The 25176-nt window shown below is 41.2% G+C and overlaps 1 long non-coding RNA gene across 1 annotated transcript; it reads left to right on the forward strand.

The window, feature by feature from the left end:
* The first annotated feature begins 5376 nt into the window (after positions 1 to 5376).
* On the forward strand, positions 5377 to 13750 carry LOC134295486 (uncharacterized). The gene is made up of 2 exons (XR_010002080.1): positions 5377 to 5578; positions 13122 to 13750. It is a non-coding gene; the product is annotated as an uncharacterized LOC134295486 (long non-coding RNA).
* The last annotated feature ends 11426 nt before the right edge of the window (positions 13751 to 25176 follow it).

Genomic DNA, 25176 nt, shown 5'->3' on the forward strand with positions numbered 1-25176 from the left:
GGTTTATTTCGAGATCTGGAATTTTGCCCTGACACAACTCTGTTTCTTTAGTTAAGTCCATCATCTGCTTTGTGACACTTTTTGTTATATCCATGGATACTTACAGCAAGAGAATATGTTTCTGCCTTCTAGCAAAGTGCAGTAGCCTTTGAATAGTCTGTCTAATTTATGCATGATCAAATGAAGCACCTTTCCAAGATTTCCCTTTCTTCTTAAAAGCCAACTTCAAGAAAAAACATAGACGTGGAAGTGATATGGCACAAATTCTAAATGATTTATGTTCATGAGTTTTTCTTACCTTCCTTTGTCTTATGGGTTGGCTGACTCATGTCTCTGTAAGCATTCCTTACAGCTATTAGGCAGAATACAGAGAAACTGAATGGTTTGGTTTCATGAAAGGCTGCATTATATCATCCCATGTATATAACTTATATGCTGTACATATAGATAAAGAAGGATAAGAATTAGAGAAAGAAAGCATGAAAATGGAGGAAGGAATATCAACAATTTAACATATGCAGATGTCACCATACTACTAGCAGAAAATAGCAAAGACATGGAATAACTATGAAAACAAAGAAGAAAATGTACAAGGTTACAGTTTGTTGCAGCCCAGGGCTGCATGAACACCTTGAAAACCACATTGGAGCCCAGAATATAAGCAATCAAGCTGTTTATTGAAGAATATATGCAAGCACAAGCAAATAAAGCTCAAAGTCAATAGAGTAGATGAACCCCTAAACAATGTACTTATCTGTCCTATTGAAAGTCCAAGAAAGTCTCTCAAACTTATAATCTAAACATGAATTGTGCTAAGTCCCACAAAGCAGCAAATATAGTCACACAAAGTTCACTTCCCAGCAGGAAACAGCAGGAAGCCACAAGGTACAAGAACAAGACTCAAGGTAATCCAAGAACTGTAATCCACACTGCAAGGAATCAGCAAGGTCCAACTGGAAACAAGGTACAACAAAGCAAGAGATACTTGAAATCCACAAGGCAAAATCTTGGCTGGAATATCATGGAAACAAGGACATGGAGACAGAGATCTTTCTCACTTGAATAGCAAAGTTGACACCTCTGCAATACACAGGGAGCCAGGAATATTTAAGAAGAATTCAAGGCTATGTTTCAATTGGGAGCTGGGGAATGCATTAGTTGCTGTGAACCAAACGCTGACTCCGTCTCAGAACCTCCCTTTCGGTTCGGCTTTGCATAAACATTCTCCATCTATCAAAATCATCAATCTTCCCCACTGTCCTAACAAGCCCATCTGGCTGAATAGTCCTTGACTGAACATCGGAATGTTCACCCCTGGTTTCAGCGTTCTCTGCAGAAACCAATTCAGGTGCCTGCAACTGCATTGCAGGCCTATAGTCAATGTCTTGGATAGGGCCAAAGTCTGATTCTGAATCCAGCTCAGGCTGAGCTACAACACAGTTGAACATTAAGAAAACAAAAATAACGATCACAGATGATTTATATAACTTTAAAATAGACAATGCAGACATTGGAATATTTAAAGATTTTCCATACCTTATGCCAATCATTATCCAACAGCTAAATCAGCTGTCAGAATTTAAGAGACAATTGAGGACCTATCTCTTCCAGCAAGTGTACCGTCAATTTTTAACTATGGATTTTAAACTCATGTCCTATGTTTACTGTATTTTACTTTGTTCTGTGTATTTCAATACATTTATTTCATAGAAATACATTTTAATATATGTATTTTATATAATGTTTTATGAAGTGTTTTAACTATGCTGTGCCCTGTCTTAGTCAGAAGGAGAAGCAGGTAAGACATAAAATTGTTGTTGCTGTTGTTGTTATTAATCAGAAGGAAGATTGTTTGGAAACTATGAGAAAACTAGATAAGCTCTTGAAGTATAAAAACATATAATTGAATACTAAAGTTAGGATGGTTCATGCCATTGTATTTCCAATTTATATATATGATTTTCAAAGCTTGACAGTAAACAAAGCTGATAAAAGAAAATTAACTGATTTGAAATGTGGTGCTGCAGAAGGTTTTTAGAAGGTACTGTGCACTGCTAAAAGAAAAATGGAATGTACAGCAAATCAAGCCTAAAGCCTCTCTATAAAGCAAGATAGCTTAACTGAGACAGTAGGAAAAGAGGAAGTCTGCATACACAGATCAATGGTCGCTATCAAAGAAGTCATAGCCTTGTGTCTGAGCAGAGATGTTGATGATTGCCTGTCTTGGAGGTTTCTCTTTCATTAGGCTGCTATAAGTTGAAGTTGACTTAGCAGCCATCAACAACAACAAATCCTGATGCAGTGGATTGGTCAGTAATGGGTTGGTGGCACTGTGTTGATATAGAACCTAGGCAATGTCAGTTCCACTGGCCTGATGAAAACATGAACTCTAATTAAATTGGACATTTCATTGAGACTGTGTTCAGTATCCTCAGAAAAGGCATTCCAAAATTTTGTGAAGCTCACCACATGTCCCTGCTGTCCAGATTTACCACACCAGAGCTACTATTACAATCTTCATTCAATTCATTTTTGAAGGAAGCCGTAAGTAATTTCACCAACCACTTCAAGAGAGTCTTTTGGAACATTTTTTAAAAAAATCATTGAGTTTGGTCCTGAAACATGAAGAATTCTCAGTCCAGAATTTTGCTCATCATTATAGGGTCACGTTGTCAGAAATGACTTAAAGGCGCACAATCTATCAAAATGTATGCCTCTGTGCAGTAAATAAATGCTAGTGCTTGATTTGCTTAAATCAATATTTAATTCTTACATCAATACATTCTGTTATAGATCTCAAGAGATTAATATCTTTGCTCATTTTTATTTCAAATCAGAATAAGTGATTGTTCAGTATCTACAAGATTAAAAGGCCTTTCCTTAGTTGAAGACATGCTGGCAATTCCTTTAACTGAACACTGATGGAACATGAAAGCACGGCTATACCACAGTAAGTTTTAGGCATCTCTTTAAACTGCCAAAACTCTGAATATGGGAGCAGATCATGATTCTGAGCTCTAGTAACAGGACCAAGCTTTAATTTAGAGGAAGACATTAACCAATTGTTTTTTATTTATTTTGTGTCAAAAGTATTGCATAATAAATAAGTTTAAAAGCGATAAAGGAATCACAAACAGCTAAATAATTTTAGACCAAAAGTGGGCAACAGCAATCGCATTGTCTGTAGCTTTAAACAACTCCTCCTCCGTGCACGAGGCAGGGCATTGTGGGCAAGCATACACATGAAGAGTTATTTGTTCTGCTTCACAGTCACACAAGGTTGTTGTGTTTAGATCACTAAGATCACTAGGGCAATTTAGCACCCTAATTCATTTCATTTAGTCCAAGTTGAATGTAATTACTAGGCAGCATTTGCTTTTAGTAATTCTAGCATGCCAAATGTCTTGGTTGAGGTGAGTGATGGATGAAATTAATGTAGTCTAAACTCGACTACATCAAAGAACCATTCAGAGCAGATTACTCAAGGGTGGCCAACAGCTCTGAGACCAGGGTGCAACCTTATACCTAGAATAATAGAATCACAGAATCATAGAATAGTAGAGTTGGAAGAGACCTCATGGGCCATCCAGTCCAACCCCCTGCCAAGAAGCAGGAAATCACATTCAGAGCACCCCCGACAGATGGCCATCCAGCCTCTGTTTAAAAGCCTCCAAAGAAGGAGCCTCCACCACAGTCTGGGGAAGAGAGTTCCACTGCCAAACAGCCCTCACTGTGAGGAATTTCTTCCTAATGTTCAGCTGGAATCTCCTTTCCTGTAGTTTGAAGCCATTGTTCCGTGTCCTAGTCTGCAGGGCAGCAGAAAACAAGCTTGCTCCCTCCTCCCTATGACTTCCCCTCACATATTTGTACATGGCTATCATGTCTCCTCTCAGCCTTCTCTTCTGCAGGCTAAACATGCCCAGTTCTTTAAGCCTCTCCTCATAGGGCTTGTTCTCCAGACCTTTGATCATTTTAGTTGCCCTCCTCTGGACGCTTTCCAGCTTGTCAACATCTCCCTTCAACTGTGGTGCCCAGAATTGGACACAGTATTCCAGGTGTGTAGAGGGGGAGGAGAGGGGGAGCATGACTTCCCTGGATCTAGATGCTATACCCCTATTTATGCAGGCCAAAATCCCGTTGGCTTTCTTAGCAGCCGCATCACACTGCTGGCTCATGTTTAACTTGTTGTCCACAAAGACTCCAAGATCTTTTTCACATGTACTGCTGTCTAACCAGGTGTCCCCCATTCTGTATCTTTGCATTCCATTTTTTCTGCTGAAGTGAAGTATCTTGCATTTGTCCCTGTTGAACCTGTGGAGCCCAGTAGAGAAAATATGGACTGGGAAAAAATATCAAATGGGCAATCAAATAAACAAAACATGAGTGCCCTGAAGTCTTCTTCTAGTATTGATAAGTGTGATTTTTTAAATATCAAATTATTCAGATAGACTCTGTAACTTATTTAAAAGGTAAATTGCACCTCCTGGTGGTTTCCAGGAAAGGACTTACTCCCTCCTCCCAGCATTTTTGGCAGAGTAATCCAAAAAAGTTTGGAAGGATTAAGAACAAGAAAATCAGCCTTGTGAGGCCACAATTTAATTACTTTTGTGCTAGTTATAGCTTACGTTGTCATGCAGAGAAATATAGCTGATAAACTACATTGTTACCTATGTAATTTGCATAAATTCCCAGTACAGTGCTGTTTTTTTCCCATAGACTAGGCATGGGCCACATTGTGGGCCAGTCAGGAGGGCCGGGGTGGGAGGCGGGGGGCCAGACACATGCTGGGTGGGGTGAGCCCATGAGGGGGAAGGCCTGGGCAAGGCCAGGGCCAGGCTGGGGCAGGGCAAAACCTGCGTCATTCTTAGGTTGTCCTCTCGGCATAAGGATGGGGCTGCTCATCCCATCCTTATAACAAGAGAAAGTCAAAACGTGGTGACTGCCATGATTCTTCCCACATTCCTCCTCTTCATCCTCCTCCCCCAAATCTTTGACTGTCCTCTTGGCATTATGCCAGGAGGAGGATGAGACAAGTGGCGGCTGACAGTGCTCCAGAGGGCTCTCAGCCACCATGTGCCTTCATCCCCTGTCTTTTTGGCATTAGGACATGGCAGGCTTATGCCAATAGGGCAGAGAAAATGAGGATGGCCTGTGGTAAGTGCCCAGGGGGCTGTATCCAGCCCTCGAGCCTTAGTTTGCCCATGCCTGCCATAGATTGTTTCACATTATTCAATCTTGGCTCCATGATTCCACTTTAACTGCCATGATTCCCCCCTGTGGAATCCCAGAATTTGTAGTTTCTTGAGACAATGGACAGCTTGGCTTAAAATTCCAAATGCCATTCTCTAGACAGCAAATCCCAGGATTCCATAGGATGTTGTCATGACAGTTAAAGTTAAAGTGGAATCCTAACTATATATTTATGTAGCATGAAAATACCCATATCTCATCTTCATGAAGACTTCTGATGGTGGCACCTGTGATTAATCAATTCACATACATTTCTCTTGAGTATATTTTGGAAAATGCTAGGCAGTTTTTTTAGATAAATGATATCAATCTGCTCTAAGTCTTTCAGGTAAGCATTTGGTCAGCAGTATGTAGCATGTTTCAATGTAGCCTATATTGAAATATTCCTTTAAAATACTTGGGCATTTGAGGATTGACTTCTTTCTTTTTTTTTTTAATTTTTTTTATTGTTGTTTTGTCATCTTATCCCACTCCCACCCTCCCACCCTCCCCTCCTTGTACATACACTTTATACAACAAACTACAGAAGTTACATTTGAAATATCAATCTCAATCTTAATTTTTCCACTCCACATCTTAGTACATTCTCTAAATAGTTCTTAACTGGTTCCCACATCCCCTTGATTATTGCAATATTTTCAATTTTATCTATATTATTCCATTTGCAATTTGTGATTTCTACATTTAACATATCAATTATATACTTATACCAATTCGTCAGAGTCCATTTTGTTTTATCTTTCCAACCGCTCACTAAAACAATTTGTGCACATGCTATTAATTTGTCAATCATTTTTTCTTTTTGTATATTCTTCACTTCTGTTATCCTTGCATGTAGTACATTTCTATTAACTATTACTATTTGTAGATTTAGCATTCTATTGATTTCTCCTTCAATCATTCTCCAGTATTCTTGCACCCGATCGCACTCCCATATCATATGATTGAACACCCCTCTTTGTTCACAACCGTGCCAACACCTATCTTTCATCCCTGGTAAAAACCGTGAAAGTTGTGCAGGAGTTCTGTACCATTTTTGTAACATTTTCCTTCTTGCTTCCCTTAATACATTGTACTTTTCTTTTGCTATATTACTTATTTCCCTTTGTATATCTTCCCTCTCAATTTCCATGTCCATTCTCCATGTTTGGAAAATTTCCTCTACTATTTCTTCTTTTACCGTTATAATTTGTTCATACAGATCTCCTGCCACCTTCTTTTCCTCTCTCAAACATTTCCTAATCACCTTCTCAAATGGACTGTCCTGTTCTCTAATTTTTTCTCTCAATCTAAAAATTTCCTGTCTTATAGCCCAGCTTTGAATCCAATTCTCTGATCCTATCCAATTCTGAATTTCTTTTTGTTCTACAGGGTCTCCATCTATTGTGTACAAATCCTCCACTAACCTTTTCCCTCTACTTTCAATTGATCTCAATGTTCTGCCTATAATTTCGTTGTTATTGTAATTAATTTGCCATATAGTTGCCATCTTATTCTCATTGCCTGGACTTAGCTTCTTCTTTCTTTTTTTCCACACTTTTATTGTTCCTTTAAAAGGTTCCTTAAATTCTGCTTCTTCTCTCCTACTCCATTCCCTAAATATTATTTCTTTTTCTTTAGTATTATTTATTATCTTCTCCATATTTGCCCATTTTTTTTTAGTATACTGTATTTCCAATAATCTTTGGATTTGAAACGCATCGTGATAGACTTCTAAACTTGGAATCCTCCAGCCTCCCTCTTCCTCTTTTGCATTTAACCATTTGTCCCTTATTCTGGGCCTTTTTCCTCCGACTGCCCATTTTCTTATTCTCCTGTCCCATGTCTTTAGTGTCTTCCTATCTACTGTGTTCGGTAATGTTTGAAATAAATATGTCAATTTTGGTATTATAAACATTTTTAGTGCCCTTATTCTGTCCACTCTTGTTAATGTTTTTCCTTCCCAATTCTTAAACTGTTTCTCTATTACCTTCCATTTTTGTTTATAATTCCCCTTGACTATACTCTTTGGGTTTTTATATATCCATACTCCTAAGTATTTCAGGATTGACTTCTTTCTCTCTAGAAATGTGATATGGAAGACTGGAATCACAATGTAAAGCACAGCTACTGATTGGCAGCATAGTGCCATCTCTCTTTGGCTGATCTCCTCCAGATCTTTCTGACAGATAATAATAACCAACAGTTCATGACATCCAGCAACATTCTGTTTGTTTCTCTCTGTTTTATATGTTGCCTAGACTTCTGAAATACAATTGCTGCACTGCAGTGAACATTAATTTACAATTGAGCATCGCTAGATACATTGCGCTTCATCTGGGTAGTGCAATGAAACATCCATTTGAAATGTACAAGAGCGGCGGCACCATGTCAAGTCATAGTTTTCACTATCTTTCAGCAAGCAACTACACTAACACACCACCCCTAAACCCTGTTCTGTCTATATGTATGTATTTATGTTGGGTATGCACAGACCAGTTACCTCTGTTAAAATGGCTGAATATATTTCAACATTCAACAGGAATATCTAGTGGATCAATTTATCTATGGTCCTTTCTGGCATTTCATTGTTCTCCATCAACCATGTGCTGCATTGCAAGCTAATGATTGCAGTTTAGAGAAGCATTCTTCATGCTAATGTTCAAAGTCTCCATCATTAGCAAGTGCTCTCAAATGGGGGCGGGGGGTTAGAAGACATTAATTGACCCCAGGAGGGTTTTAAGCCTAAAAATATTATCTTTTAGTGTGAGCACTCACACAGGCTGCTAGAGCCTACAATCTGTCAACAAGGCTATTAACAATATTGTCAGGAATAGTCTTTTTACTCAGCGTCTTCCTCAGAGACCAGAGCTTGCTCTTGAATAAATGTAAAAGAAGAAGAACAAATATCAGCCTCGCCTTTCCTCCCTCCAGTTCACTCCAAAGCCTTGTTCTTTTAATTCATACAAGCTGGCTTCCATCTCCTTGACACTCACTTTAAAAGAAAACTTTCCTGTTTGCTTCTCCAGATTGAAATGAATTCACAAATCAAAGAAATGTGAATGCAAGTTGACAAAAATCCCATAAAATGGCATAAACTGTCTGCCACTGTTTTTTGAGTGAAGATAAGTCACACACTGAAAGCCTCCTAAAAGCTTCCTAATATTTAATGATCAGGAAATAACATTAGAATCTTTCCCAGTTACTCTTCCTTATTGCCTGACCATTTGAGGTGTCATTTAGAAAGCCAAAGGGATAATGAGTGAACTGAAACCACCTTCTTACTGAAGGTTTATTGGCAGTGATTTCGGTCATCTGAATGCCTACAAAATGTATCAAAAGAGCAAAAAAATCTGTATTAATATTTCTTTCATAGTAGAGAGGCATCCAAGTGCTTCATAATGAACACTTTCATAGAATCATAGAATCATAGAATCATAGAATCATAGAATAGTAGAGTTGGAAGAGACCTCATGGGCCATCCAGTCCAACCCCCTGCCAAGAAGCAGGAAATCGCATTCAAAGCACCCCCGACAGATGGCCATCCAGCCTCTGCTTAAAAGCCTCCAAGGAAGGAGCCTCCACCACAGCCCGGGGGAGAGAGTTCCACTGTCGAACAGCTCTCACAGTGAGGAAGTTCTTCCTGATGTTCAGGTGGAATCTCCTTTCCTGTAGTTTGAAGCCATTGTTCCGTGTCCTAGTCTGCAGGGCAGCAGAAAACAAGCTTGCTCCCTCCTCCCTATGACTTCCCTTCACGTATTTGTACATGGCTATCATGTCTTCTCTCAGCCTTCTCTTCTGCAGGCTAAACATGCCCAGTTCTTTAAGCCGCTCCTCATAGGGCTTGTTCTCCAGACCCTTAATCATTTTAGTCGCCCTCCTCTGGACGCCTTCCAGCTTGTCAACATCTCCCTTCAACTGTGGTGCCCAGAATTGGACGCAGTATTCCAGGTGTGGTTTGACCAAGGCAGAATAGAGGGGGAGCATGACTTCCCTGGATCTAGACACTATTCCCCTATTGATGCAGGCCAGAATCCCGTTGGCTTTTTTAGCTGCTGCATCACATTGTTGGCTCATGTTTAACTTGTTGTCCACGAGGACTCCAAGGTCTTTTTCGCACACACTGCTGTCAAGCCAGGCGTCCCCCATTCTGTATCTTTGATTTCCATTTTTTCTGCCGAAATGAAGTATCTTGCATTTGTCCCTGTTGAACTTCATTTTGTTAGTTTCGGCCCATCTCTCTAGTCTGTCAAGATCATTTTGAATTCTGCTCCTATCTTCTGGAGTGTTAGCTATCCCTCCCAGTTTTGTGTCGTCTGCAAACTTGATGATCGTGCCTTCTAACCCTTCATCTAAGTCGTTAATAAAGATGTTTAACAGAACCGGGCCCAGGACGGAGCCCTGCGGCACTCCACTTGTCACTTCTTTCCATGATGAAGATGATGCATTGGTGAGCACCCTTTGGTTTCGTTCGCTTAGCCAATTACAGATCCACCTAACCGTAGTTTTGTCTAGCCCACATTTAACTAGTTTATTTGCCAGAAGGGGGGACTTTGTCGAAGGCCTTACTGAAATCCAGGTACGCTACATCCACAGCATTCCCTGTATCGACCCAACTCGTAACTCTATCGAAAAAAGAGATCAGATTAGTCTGGCATGACTTGTTTTTGGTAAATCCATGTTGACTATTAGCAATGACCGCATTTGTTTCTAAGTGTTCGCAGACCACTTCCTTGATGATCTTTTCCAGAATCTTGCCTGGTATCGATGTGAGGCTGACCGGACGGTAATTGTTTGCGTCGTTCTTTTTTCCCTTCTTGAAGATAGGGACCACATTTGCCCTCCTCCAATCTGCTGGGACTTCTCCCGTTCTCCAAGAACTCTCGAAGATAATTGCCAGTGGTTCTGAAATAACTTCCGCTAATTCCTTCAATACTCTTGGATGTAGCTGATCTGGCCCTGGGGACTTGAATTCGTTTAGAGAGGCCAGGTGTTCCTGGACAGCTTGTTTCCCTATTTGGGGTTGGATTTCCGCCAATCCTTCGTCCATTCCATGTTGCTGAGGTTGAAGATGGCTTTCTTTTTGTGAGAAGACCGAGGCAACGAAGGCATTGAGCAGTTCTGCCTTTTCCCTGTCCCCTGTCGCCATCACCCCATCTTCTCCTTGCAGAGGCCCTATCGCCTCCTTTTTCTTCCTTTTTCTACCAACGTAAGCAAAAAAGCCTTTTTTTGTTGTTTTTTATGTCCCTGGCAAGCCTGAGCTCATTTTGTGCTTTAGCCTTGCGAACCTTTTCCCTACAGGTGTTGGCTATACGTTTGAATTCTTCTTTGGTGATTTCTCCCCTTTTCCACTTCTTGTGCATGTCACTTTTGAGCTTTAGCTCAGTTAGAAGTTCTTTGGACATCCATTCTGGCTTCTTTGCACTTGTCTTATTTTTCTTCTTTGTTGGCACTGTTTGCATTTGCGCCTTGAGTATTTCAGTTTTGAAAAACTCCCATCCATCCTTAACTCCCTTGTTTTTTAATATTGGCGTCCATGGAATGCCGCTCAGTAATTCCTTCATTTTTTGGAAGTCAGCTCTCTTAAAGTCGAGAATGCGTGTTTGACTTGTCTTAGTTTCAGCATTCCTTTGTATTGCAAACTCCAGGAGCACATGGTCACTTGCCCCTAAGGATCCAACCACTTCAACTGTGTTGATCAGGTCTTCCACATTTGTTAAGATTAGATCAAGAGTTGCTGATCCTCTTGTTGCCACTTCTACCTTCTGGACCATAAAATTGTCTGCAAGGCAAGTGAGGAATTTGTTGGACTTTGTACTCTTGGCTGAGTTTGTTTTCCAGCAGATATCGGAATAATTGAAATCGCCCATGACTACTATATCTCTTCTTTGTGCCTGTTTGGTCAGCTGTTGACAGAAGGCTTCATCAAGTCCTTCATCCTGACTCGGAGGTCTGTAGTAGACACCCACAACAAGATCTTTTTGAGTCCCGGTTCCCTTGATTCTTATCCAGATGCTTTCAAGCTGGTTTCCCGGATTACAGTCTTGCATTTCTTCTGCAACGTAACTGTTTTTGACATATAAAGCTACTACTACTCCTCTCCCTTTTGTTCTATTTCTGTGAAAGAGGTTATAGCCCTCAATGGCTACATTCCAGTGATGGGAGTCATCCCACCAGGTTTCAGTGATGCCTATGACATCGTATGTGTGGTGCTGTGCTAAGAGCTGGAGTTCGTCTTGCTTATTTCCCATGCTCTGAGCGTTGGTGTAAAGACATGTAAGCCCCTGTGACCTCCCCTTGAGCTGTTTATTTGGGATTATTGTGCTCTCCGTGCTTGGTCCTTGCTGTGTTTGTGCAGCCCTCCGTTTAGCATTTTGGCGGTTCCCTATGGTCGTGGGTAATATAGTGTTCGCCAGGCTGTTGTTCCCCTCCCCCAGTGGATCTAGTTTAAAGTGCGCCTGATGAAGTTTGTGAGTCTGTGTGCAAAAAGATGTTTTCCTGCTTGTGTGAGATGCACCCCATCACTTGCCAATAGGCCATCCTCCTGGAAGAGTAGACCATGGTCAAGGAAGCCAAAATGCTCCTCTTGGCACCATTTTCTGAACCAGTTATTGACCTGTACTATTTTTCCGGCCCTTGGAGAGCCGTGTCCTACAACGGGGAGGAGGGATGAAAAGATCACATGTACATTATACAGTTTTAGCTTTGTTCCCAGAGCTCGAAAATCATTTGTGATCTTTTGAAAAGTATGCCTAGCGGTGTCATTGGTACCTACATGAATCAACATAAGGTGGGGAGGGTGATGGGGCTTTAGGAGCCTGCTGAGCCTCTGAGTGATATGGTGTATTTTTGCCCCCGGGAGGCAGCATGTTTCTCGAGCCATCCCATCCAGTCTGGAAATGATGGCTTCCGTTCCTCTGCTCCTTCCGTTGCTCTGTGCCACTTCTTTGCTCCATTTTATTCTACTTTGTTTTGGATTTTGGTTTTCCCTCATTTTTTTTAAATCTCAATAATTATTATTCTGGTTCTCCACATCCTCTGAACTGTTTTCCATATTTTCTTTTCTTGCATCAATTTCCTTTTCTTGAATCAATTATGCTTTTTCCTATGGCTGGATCTACACTGCCATATAATTCAGATTATTAAAAAAAACATATTATTTGCTTTGAACAAGATTATACATTCTACAGTGGCATATAATCCTGTTTAAAGCAGATAATCTGGATTTTATATGGCAGTGTAGATCCAGCCTATATCACCAAAATAATTCTACTGCAATTCAGATTTTTCAGCCCTGGAATTGTCCTGGATTTACCTCATTAGTGCCACACCTATGTGCACTATCACATGGAAATGTTATTGCTGTACATACACCAAAGTGGAATCATTAGCATTTTGTTTTTGCTTCTGATGTCTTGCCAGCCAAATAGCTTCTTGTCAGAGCCCTGATATAAAGTCAATTCCTTGGATGTCAGTATGAGATGTACAGCCATGTGATCAATGGTGAGAAGAGCCCAGTCAACCTCTTCATGGTTGAACTCATGACTAGGCACCTCATTCTAAGCAAGTGACTTACGCAGTGGAGCTCTGTCAGGAAGTTGTTTGGTTGGGAAGCAATAATGGCAGTAAGCCATGTAGAAATAAAAGTCAGGTACTTCCCTCTCTCCCACTTCCCAGAGCCTCAACAAACATCGCACCCCATTGCTTCTGAGGGCAAATATAAAATATTCCCTAAAAACAGGAGATGTATGACTATTTCTGAAAGTTGAGGGGAATGATCCCCTTGTGTCATTGTACAGAAAATTCAAGGAGATAGCTCTTGTAGTTTTTCTTCTAAAATGTTGAAAATTTTGTGTAAAAAAAGTATGAAATTTTGCCCATCCCTCTTTCAGAAGTGTGACCCCCGTGCAAGAAGAGCAGCGTGCCCAAGATCACATCAGGCAGTCTACACATCTGTAGAGTGCCCATAACATAAACACCTTGCTGGTTACTAAGGAGTAGAACCCTTGGATAAAACAGAAGATTCATATTGACCCTCATAGAAATGTAGGCTATCTATTGAGGACTGCTTATGAAAGAACAGAACTTACGATATGTGAAATTCATGTTTACAATACTTATTTTAAAGATCATGCCAGTGCCCTGTCTGTACAGCAGACCTGCCCAAATTTAACCCAGTCTTGCATTTGCAGTTGCCCCTAAGTTGCAGGATACTCCACAATTTCTAGCAAAGTCTGGAATATCCTCCAACTTTGACCAAAGCAAGGCAAAGTTCATTTAATCCTCAAAAGAACCACAATACATTGGTGAACATCATGGGAACTGGCAGATATGAATCTGAGGTGACTTGCCCCAAGACAAATCCCCTTTGCTTTCTCACCATTTCCTACCTAACTCCTTTTTGAAAAGGGTGATCACATCTGAATATTTTAGTTGCATAAACAGTTTGGTGCAACTTGTCATATTTAGGCTCACATCTCTTTGCTCTGTATTCTCTTAAGAAATAATAAGCATAAACACACTGAAATTGTATACAAATTATTTCCAGATGTACCATTATGCTCCTAAATCTTGAGGTCATAGCTGTAGGAATAGTTCTAAAAAGATGAAAACAGATTCAGGTAGTATAAAGCCTTGTATTTTGGTGCCTGAAGGCATGTACAAAGAGTGTTTAAATCCCACGAACCTTAAGCAGCTTAATGATGTACAGACTTGCACCTTGTCTTTCCAGTCACGAAGCAGCCCAGGTAGTTGGGTGTAAGTAAATTGGCTCCCCATTGATAAGAACTACACACTTAAAATGGGCGAACTTAAACAAGTATTCATGAAATAAGAGGGGATTACAGTAAAATATATCTTTGACAGTACTTTAAAAGTACATATTTGCATTTTCTTCTGTTTCATATAAATCTGAAAGAATCCTGAGCTTTGCACCGGAAAGGATTGACCATGAATGCTTGACCAATTGTCGACACAAACAAATGGAGGAAGGAGTTATTTCAAGCTAAATAATGAGCAGGCACTATAATTAACACTGGCTCAGTTCTCAGACAGTTCTCCTCCATCCTCCACCCCCTACTGCTAAAGAAAGAGTTCAGTTACATTTTAATGGCTCTAGATACTCTCAGTAAACTTTGCCTTCAAGTCATTGTAAATCAATGTCATTCTGCTCCCACTGAGCCATTTGAAAGATCCATGCCTAGCAATGAAAGATGTACCCTTGGAACAATTCTGCAAGAACACTTTCCCTTTATCAGGAAACTGCTGGTGTTACAGGGCATTTGTGGACAAGACAGAACATAGTGCGGCTGATTCCACTGTGCCGCCTGCCCAGGGGTTGCTTTCTGAATGCCAGGGAGATGAAAGAGGCAATCAGAAAGAGCTTCAGTTTGACACTTTAGTGGAGGAACACGAGACTAGATTTTGTTCTGTGCATTTCTGAGGGCTGCTGACACATGAATAGGTGAGAGTGTGAGATGTGGATTTAAGTTCACATGTCCTCTCTTGAGATAAAGTAAAGGGCAGATGAAGCAACTAACTTTATTTCCTATTAAATGACCTCCCTCAAGCAGCAGGCAGGACAAGATATGTATTAAGCACTTGAAAACTTTCCCCCATCTTTTTTGCAAGATCAAAAGTAGGACATTGCAAATAGGAAGCTAAAAATCTCATTCAGAAGAAGGTACCAGGACTTGGCAGGAACACAAGCAGCTTCTTTTTGCTTTGTTCTCTCAGCAGCATGCCGTAAACAACTTTTGTTGGTTGCCTTTGTATGTGACCATTCAGGAAATCCTCCTCATGTACAATGTATCTTGTCAGCCATTTCCTGTGTGTGCAAAATGTAATTCGTCACCCTGCATCGCCTTGGCAGCAGCCTTGTAAAGAACATACTGAATTAATGAATATTTCATAAAGATGTGATTTATTAGCATTCACACTCCCCCTTGCTTTGCCTTAAAACCAAGCTCACAGAAGGCTATCTGCAGGTATAGAAAGGAAACTGAGCCCTCTGAAGGCAAATGCTGAATTTCTTAATAACCTCTGAGCCATATAGCCTTCCAAAGAGATATTTAGTCAATCTTCTATGAATATTTCAGCTGGCAGTGCAGCAGAGCATTAAACTACTGACCCGTTTGTGGCTATCAGACATATCAGATGTTCCACTGTAAGATTATTATTAGTTATATTTTGGAGGTCTTTTCTACAGTATTGAGATTTCTCTCTCCCACCCCCTTCTGAAGGCTCAGTTTTGACTGCAGAAAAATAACAATCCTAAACTAAAAAGTATTGTAATAAATGTCAATGGACTCCAAAACAGTGTTTTCTTTTTTTATCATGATATGAAGAAGGATGTTATACCCTGACTTATACCACCCATTTGTGTACCCTTATTAGCTGCAAACATTAGGAAGGATGTGGATGTTTTTGCTTTGATCTTTGATTTAATATTGATTGGGATATCACACATTTAGATAAACTACAAATAAGCAAATTTCAAACACAGGACAGAATGAGTTTTTGTTGTAACAGTAAAGGTCAACTACTATTTTTAGAAAGGGTGGATTAAGGATGTAAGTCTTCACTATGGACTTCTCTACACCATCTGTGTAGACCACAGTGACTGAGGGCCCATCCAGACAGCCCTTTCATGTGGGACTTCCTGCTACAAAAAAGGGGCTGTCCGGATGACGTTTCTGAAAACCACAAAGTAATTTGCCACATATCAGGAAAACCCTGGTTTGTGGCGAATTAATTTGATAGTTGGTTTATTCCGCACCTTCCAGGAAGGCATGTGATAAACCCACTACTTCCTCTGTCTGGACTGCTGTCTGGACTACAGTCCAGACAGCAGTCCCATGGGTTTTCAGGTTAAATTTGCCCAGTAATCCACACAGACACATACCCCCTTCCCAAAAGCCCCAAAACCGCTTTGAAAAGTAAATTGACTTACCATGTCTCCATTAGAGTGGTCCGACAGATCTCCTGGCACATAGCAATGAAACACCAGGACAGCTATCAGACCACTTTAATGGAGGCCCGGTAAGTGAATTTACTTTTCAAAGCAGTTTGGGGTCTTTTGGGGGAGGAGGTTAGAGTGTCTAGGTGTTCTCCCTGAAAGTTCTGGGAGAACATCTGGATGCCCATCCCAGAAAGCACACACTTTCTGAAATGTGTGTGGATGGGAATCTGGGAACATTTGCATGTTTTAAATGTGAATGTTCCTGGGATAACTGTATGTGGGGAAGCACTGTGAGAAGCCACTCTTGGGGCTCTTCAAACAGGCCTTAAACCTGAGATAAACCATCATTTAAAATGTAGACCATGTAGATTCTACCTGCTATCATCAAGAGTTGAACACAGAATCTGTAACTGTCTCCATGGCCTCCAATAACTGGCCAGTGTAGATGAGCCCCATGTTTCTTTTCAAAGGTTGCAATGAGAAAAATCTCCAAAATCCATGCAGTTTGCAAAGGCTATTTGCAAGCCAGGACACATTCTGTGAAAAAGTCACACATGGTTATTTTGTGCATAAAGTAGTTTCTGCACTGGAGACAGACTTTTGCACATGGAAAATATTTCAATGTAAAAATAGTAATTCCTATGCAAACATTCTGTTTTCTGCACAGAAAAAAACTGTATTCAAGAATTTGTTCTGTGCAAAATATGCACATGGTTGTTTTGAACATTCTGCACAGGAAAAAAAATTTCTGCATAGCAAACACTATTTCCATGCAAAGATTGTAAATGCAGCTTTCTTTTCAAATAAACCATATGCAAATTTTATGTAGCACAAATTATTAATTTCAGCCTTTTTTACAGAAAAGAAAACATTATCTGTGCAGGAAATTAAATGTATGTGTTGAAATATTATTTTCCACAAAAAATTCTGCACAAAACAACCATATGCAATTTTTTTATCCCTAGAGTAGATGAAGTGCACACCATGAATTGCATGTGGTTTTTGGTGACCTCCCTGAAGGCTCCTTTAAAGCAGTAAAAACATTGTTGAACTCAAAACACTACATCTCTTAACTGTGGGGCAACATTGCCATATCTTGCCCGCCAAGCTGTTTTCAACAAGTAATAGGCTTCTCCTGGTCCTAAAACAGCATAGGTTGGTTCTTGTATGGCAGATTGTCTCCACAGCCTACTATAAGCTACAGGAAGGATATTAATTATTTAAAAAATAAAAATAAATATTTAAGGATGGTTCAGACCTCTAAACTGTGCTAAAAGACATGCATAAACCATCAACCTGGAGATCAATTTTTAAACAAAACTTTTCTTTTAATCACTGTCAAAAACTACAATTTATTACATTAAAGGCAATACTTAAAAACTTGCAAACAAACATAGCTGAATTCCCAATATCTTGCATCGAAGAGAATATTGATTTTTAGGAATTTGAGATGGATAAAGGAGAGCAAAAGTGGAGAAAAAGAGGTGTTCTGGCATGAATATAAAAACTCATTTGAAGTGTGTATTCAACAACCTAAATGATTACTGTTTGCAAAGGGAATTAAATTAAGTACATGACAAGGAAGTCATCAGACTCTAGTAATTTTATGAAGGAAACTATTTTGAAACCATCCCCCTTGCATTCTAAACAGTAGTCTTTAACTGAATAGCCAAAAGAGCACCATTGCTAAAGTCTGGCAGCTCTTTCATATTACTCAATTATAGTATTATGGTTCTACTTTAATTCCCCACTCCATCTTGGTGTCTGCAAAATATGAACCTGAAGCAGCTTTCAGAGATGAAGAGTATTGGAGGTGGGGTGTGTGGAGAGATAGGAAAACCACGAACTGACAAAGTTGTTGTTGGAGTGCAGTTCCCGTCAGTGCTAGCATGTATAAATGAGAGAAAATGCTGGGATTTACAGTCCAGCAGCATGTAGAGAGGTACATGATTGTAATCTCTGAGGGCGCTTCCAAACAGCCTCTTAATCTGGGGCAAAAAAGTGGAGCTGGACCCCTATGGGATCACTAGCTTCCCATGCTGGTACCCATTGTGTAATTTAAAGCTCTGTTCAATTTCATAAATGTGAGAACAAAGGAATGTCTGGAGAGAGTTCTCATGGGAATTTTTTTCCTCTCATGTTTACATTTGTCCACCTGTGTGTCTATGGCTCCATTTGTTTACCTCTCTCATCAGCTCTTTTGGGATTATAAAATGAGGATTAGAATAGTCCACACCAGCATATTGCAACCAAGTCTCATGTTGTTTTTTTCGATTGCATGGATATACAGTCCTCTGTAGCAGCGCATTTTTCAGCTGATTGCAAATTTAAAGAGAACATTTTTAACATGTGTTTTTCAGATGATCTTGCAATCCTGTGTGTGTTTTCTCTGAACGTCAACTAGCCACCCCACCCCCTTTTATCCCAGTTTCTTGTGGATTTTAAGGCCTGTGTAAAAGGGGCTGAAGCCAACTATTTGACAGCTAAGATTAAGGGTTGATTTAAGCTGTAGAATTAATGCAAAGTACAAATCTCAGGGTTCCATAGCATTGAGCCATGGTAGTTAAAGTAATATCAAACTGTATTAATTTGATATTAGTATAGGGGTCCCATTGTTCATCAGAAGCTAATGTTATGTGCCTGACTTCATATGAGTATTTCATATTGTTTGAAGCAGGGTTTTTTTGGATCAGAAATCCAAGAGTCTGTGGGCTCACTTGTACATTTCATTTAATTTCACTTGATGTCTCCTGTTCTCCTCTAGAGCTGTGTCTGGCTAACTTAAGACCAATGCACACTCAATAGGGTTGGCAGTACTATTGATTATATAGCAGCATCTGTGTTCATGCCATTTCACAGTACAACACAAACAAAAAGGTCAGGTCCTTTCCTTGAGGAGCTTAAACTCTAAATTTCAAGAAAAAGAAAAGGGAGGGAAGAGAGAAGCAAGTACATCAAGGGAAGACAAGGATGGATGTGAGCAAAGGATTACTGGCATTAAATGTTTTACAAACTGAACATTCTGGAAACAATATTAACACGAACCATATAATGCTAGCTTTATTTATTTATTTGCTTTATTTGCTGCTTTTCAAAATTATAGTCATATCAAAGTCACTCACAACACAACAACATAGTAAATATCAACAATTTTTAGTAGAAAGCCAGACAAAACATGTATGCTTTTAAAATCCACTTAAAAGCAGCCACAGAAGGAGCCAACAATACATGACTTGAGAGTGAATTTCACAGGTGGGAGACCTATGAAGAGGTTCCTGTAACTTCGATTACATTTTTTGAAATAATGGCTTATGTGTATTTAAAATTAAAATTAATGTCTTTCTTCAGAAGGTCATAAAGCCATGTCAGTCCCATTATTAACAAAATATAAAAATGGTACCTAGAAACAGATGACAGATAATATGACCGAGGAAGAAAAATAAGGCGCAAAATGAACACCCAAGCCCTTCAAGAACCCTCCAAACAAGCCCTTCTCCAAACAACACTCAAGGATCATCTACCCACAGAACACCCCAAAAATGTTGAGGAACATTGGAACAAACTGAAGACTTCCATCATTACAGCCTGCAAAGAAACCATTGGATACCAAACTAATAAACATCAAGACTGGTTTGATAACAACAAAGAGATCCAACAGCTAATTGATAACAAAAGGAAAGCCTTCCAAACATGGCAGAGAGACACCAACTGTGCTGCTAAGAAAAAGATCTATGCCAGTGCAAAAGCTGAGGTCCAAAGAAGGACCAGAGAACTCAAGAACATCTGGTGGACAAAGAAGGCTGAAGAAATCCAACACTTTGCAGATACCCATAATGCTCAGGGATTTTGCAAAGCCACAAAGATAATCTACGGACCAAGAAACCAAACTTCTGAAGGACAAAACATCAATTGCACTACGTTGGAAAGAGCACCACCAGAACCTGCTCCACAACCTGCTCCACAATCGCACCAGAACCTGCTCCACAATCGCAGCTCCAATGTGGCTGAAGAGGTTCTCTCACAAATCCCGCAACAACAAACCAGGGATGAGCTTGCAGCACTGCCTAGTTTGGAAGAAGTCAGCAATGCCATCAGCCAAAAAAAAAACCAACAAAGCCAGCGGACCTGATGGGATCCCTGCTGAAATCTTCAAAGAGGGTGGACCTGAGCTGATACAACAACTCCACCAGCTCATTGAAAAGGTGTGGGTGACCAAGAAAATCCTAGCAGACTTCAAGGATGCCACCATAATCACCCTTTTCAAGAAAGGGGACAGAACAGACTGCGGAAACTATTGTGGTATCTCCCTTCTAACCTCCGCTGGGAAAATCCTCGCAAGAATCCTTGCAAACCGCCTTCTCCCTGTTTCAGAAGACACCCTCCCAGAATCCCAGAACGGCTTCCGTCTCTCCAGAGGAACAGTAGACATGATCTTCACTGCACAACAGCTCCAAGAAAAAAAGCAGGGAACAAAACCAACCTCTGTACATGGCATTCATTGACCTTGCAAAGGCATTCGACACAGTGAATCGCAGCACTCTCTGGACCATCTTCCAAAAAACCAGGTGCCCTGACAAATTTGTGAATGTCCTGCAGCTCCTCCATGATGACATGATGGCAACAGTCTTGGACAGCAATGGCTCCCAAAGTGACCCATTTAAGGTGAAATCAGGTGTCAAGCAGGGATGTGTTATTGCCCCTACCTTATTTTCTATCTTCATCGCTATGATACTTCACCTTGTTGATGGGAAGCTTCCCACTGGAGTGGAAATCATCTATTGGACAGATGCCAAGCTATTTAACCTCAGCAGACTGAAAGCCAAAACCAAGGTCACCACAACATCTATTATAGAACTTCAATATGCCGGTGACAATATGGTCTGTGCGCACTCAGAAGAAGACCTACAAGCCACTCTAAACACCTTTGCAGAAGCATACGAGAAGCTCGGCCTCTCATTGAACATCGGGAAAACCAAAGTGCTCTTCCAACAGGCACCAGCTAATCCCCCTGCAATGCCAGTAATACAACTTAATGGTGTAATGTTAGAAAATGTTGACCATTTCCGCTACCTTGGCAGCCACCTCTCCACAAAAGTCAACATCGACACCAAAATACACCACTGTGTGAGCTCTGCGAGTGCAGCATTTTTCCGCATGAAGCAGAGAGTGTTTGATGATCAGGACATCTGTAGAGATACCAAGGTGCTTGTTTCTAAAGCCATTGTGTCCTAATAATAATAATAATAATAATAATAATAATAATAATAATAATAACAACAACAACAACAACAACAACAACAACAACAACAACAACTTTATTTTTATATCCCGCTCCCATCTCCCCAGAGGGGACTCGGGGCGGCTCACATGGGGACAAGCCCAGTTCCAAAATACAATCAAATACAGCATAATTAAACCAATGTAAAACAGGTAAACTAGTATAATCATACAAACAGCATAAAATATCAACATAAAACATTAGAACATTAGAGTCTGAACAAAATATACAAACTGCAAGATAAAATTCAGCAGACTCTACAAAAGGGAATTAAGGATCTCATTACAGAGTTCAATCAATAAGAGTGGGGTGTGATAAAATGCAGTAGTTGTGGCCACTAATAACTAACCGGGACTATTTATTCGAATGCACATCGAAATAACCATGTTTTAACGTCCTTTCTAAAGATGGACAGTGAGGGTGCCAGCCTGATCTCCCTGGGGAGGGAATTCCAGAGCCGAGGGGCCACCACCGAGAAGGCCCTCTCTCTTGTCCCCACCAACCGCGCCTGAGACGGGGGTGGGAGCGAGAGAAGGGCCTCCCCAACCCTGCTCTACGCCTGCGAAATGTGGACGGTCTACACACTCAACTCCTAGAGCGTTTCCATCAGCATTGCCTCAGAAAAATCCTGCAAATCTCTTGGGAAGACAGGCAGACAAATGTCAAAGACCACAGACCTGCATTCTCAGAGGGAGTGTAATCCCATCAATCACAGGTAGCCACCCTATACCCTGGTCAGCCTCACAACTGATCAGGAGGACCTCTGTCTTGTCTGGATTAAGCTTCAGTTTGTTAACCCTCATCCAATCCATCAGAACGGCCTTGGAATCTGGTGGAAAAGAGTACTAGAGTTAAGTGTCAACTGCATAGAGATGGCACTGAACCCCAAAACTCTGGATGATAGTATGACCTCACCCAGTGGTTTCATGTAGATGTTGAAAAGCATGGGTGATAGAATGGAACCTTGTAGGACCCCATAGGTCGAAGGCCAGAGGTCCAAGCAGGTATCTCCCAGCTTCACCAACTCTGGTGCGACCCTCCAGGATGGAGTGGAGCCACTGCAAAGCAGTGCCCCTAATACCCATTCCAGAGAGCCATCCCAGTAGGATACCATGGTCAATGGTATCAAAAGCCCCTAAGATGTCCAGGAGAACCAACAGGGACACTCTCTCCCTGTCAAGCGCTCTGCGGAAGTCATCAACCAAGGCAACCAAAGCTGTCTCCATACCATGACTAGGCCTGAAATCAGACTGTGATGGATTCAGATAATCAATCTCATCTAAGAATTCATGGAGCTGAGAGGCAACCTTCCTGTTTTAGAACCTTGCCCAAGAAGGGGAGATTAGAGATTGCCTGGTGATTGTTCAATATCGAGGAATCAAGGGATGCCTTTTTCAGGACTGTCTGACAATTGCCTGTTTTAGATTTGTTGGTAAATGTCCCTGACCCAATGAGGCATTTATGATCCTCACAAACTACTCAGCAAATCCCTCGCTGAAAAGTTTGATAAGCCAGGAGGGGCAAGGGTCTAGAGCACATGTGGTCGCTCGCACTGCCCCAAGGATGTTGACAATGTCATTAAGCTGAGCAAACTGCAACAAATCCATCAAAGACAAGTGCATTGGTTATATCCCTTGGTACTGCTCTAAAGCTGGCATCTAAGTTGGAACATATCCGAGCAACTTTATCGGCAAAATGATGTGCAAAATTGCCACTGCGAGTTATCAGATTGTCTGGGGAGCTCCCTGACCATCAGAAAGAACTCAGCTGGTTCTTTCTCCAATGCAGGCAGTTGAGAAAGCCTTTCTGGCTGCCCCCATTGCCGTGGTGTAGGCCTTAAGTGAGGCTGTAGTCTGTGCTCGGTCAGATGTATTCTGATTCTTCCACCAGTGGTTCATGTCTCTCCCGCTTCGTCATCACCAGTTCCTCAGTAAACCAAATAGCTGACTTGATTCTGCGGTACAAGAGTGGACATTCAGGGGCAATCATGTCTACTGCTTTGGCCATCTGTGAATTGTAGAAGTTGACCAGAGCATCAACAGGCTCATCTGCCACCATGACAGGAAAATCCCCAAGAGACTTCAGAAATCCACCCAGATCCATAAGTCTCCTAGGGCAGACCATCTTAATGGGACCCCCACCCCTGCAGAGGTTAGAGGCTATGGTTAGTCTAAAACTGATTAGATGATGGTCGGTCCATGACAACAGAAAAAAATTCAGTCCAAGGTGTATCCAGCCACTTGGGTGGATCCTGATATCACTTGGGACAACCTCATGGTTGTCATGGTAGCCATGAGGTCCTGAGTCACCCCAGACAACGTGGGCCTGGCATGGACATTGAAATCCCCCAGCACTATAAGCCGATGGGACTTCACTGCCAAGCTCAAGACCCCCCCCCCCCCCCACTAGGTCAGGTAGGGAGACTGTTGTGCCACAGGGTGGTCAGTACACAATCAGAATCCCAAACTGTTCCGGTTACCCACTCTTCGATGGGCACATTCGAACCCAGTAGAAGGCGGAATGGGGCATCTGACCAGAGGGATGGAATCGCAATAGAAAGATCCAAACCTTATATGTCTGCAGTCCCAGGGATCAATCCCCACAGCAATCCTAGTTCTTCAGGCTCTAAGAGCCTGAAGGAATGAGATGGCTGTTGTAGTTCCGCCTGTTTTACCTGTGTTAGTTAGGGTTCCGCCTGTTTTACCTGTGCCAATGAGATTTCTGGGCCTGAGCCTGTGTCTGATTGCAATGGGGATGATGGTCTTGACAGGCCTGCCTTAGAGCCAGAGGTTTCTGCAGACCAGAGACCGAAGCCTCAAGGCCAAATTCCTGAAAGGGGCCACTTGTTTGAAGGAGATTCTTCAGACAAAGATGCAGCTGGAAAGGTTAATGAGCTGGCAGATAGGAGGCAAGACTTTTGTAAACAAAAAGGAAGTTCCCAGCTTCTTCATTGCTCGGTTCGCCTTCGAGAAAAAAGAGCAGATAAATTATCTGCTGAGAAAGTGAAATGGAATGTATTATTCTCGGAGCAGGAGGTTTATTAAGGCAAAGGGAAAAGCCTGTGACTTCATTGGGGTCAACGTTGGTGTTTCAAGTCAGTCATGCCAATTCATGCTCTAAGTTTTCTATATGGATTTTGTGTCATGGTTCGTGGCATGTCCAGTGTTACTCTTTGAATTCAAGTGTATTCTTTCCTGGCTCCAGTATCAAGTTCATGCTTTGTATTTTGGGGATTTACTCTGCCTTGTGTTTTTAGGATTTTGCAACTTTGTATCTTGTGATATATTCCTGTACTTGAAAGTGAAGGACTATTGCTGATGTTTTGAAGAAACCTTTTGGACTTTACCTTTTATTCCTTTTTATTGCTTGGCTTTTTTGTATATTATTCAATGAACTGCTTACTATAATATACAGCTGGTGTGGTGTTTTTGTAGTCAAAAAGGTGTAGCTCTAGGGTACAATAATGGCACCCCTCCCACCCTACCCTCCCAGCCCCCCCCCCCACCCCAATTTACTGGAGGTGCCTTTCAGCAGGCCCTTCAACTAAGTTTTTTGGGGTGAGTGGGGGGCTGGAGACTAGCTCCATGCCCTCCCAGGTCAATTTAACCAGGGACATGCCGGGGTTTGGGATGGGTGTGTGGCCTTAATTCTGGGAGTAACTGAGTTTAAGGCCTGTCTAAATGGGCCCTCACTCTCACTGTCTCAGAGG

Source organism: Anolis carolinensis, chromosome 1, assembly GCF_035594765.1.
Source record: "Anolis carolinensis isolate JA03-04 chromosome 1, rAnoCar3.1.pri, whole genome shotgun sequence".
NCBI classification, from domain to species: domain Eukaryota; kingdom Metazoa; phylum Chordata; class Lepidosauria; order Squamata; family Dactyloidae; genus Anolis; species Anolis carolinensis.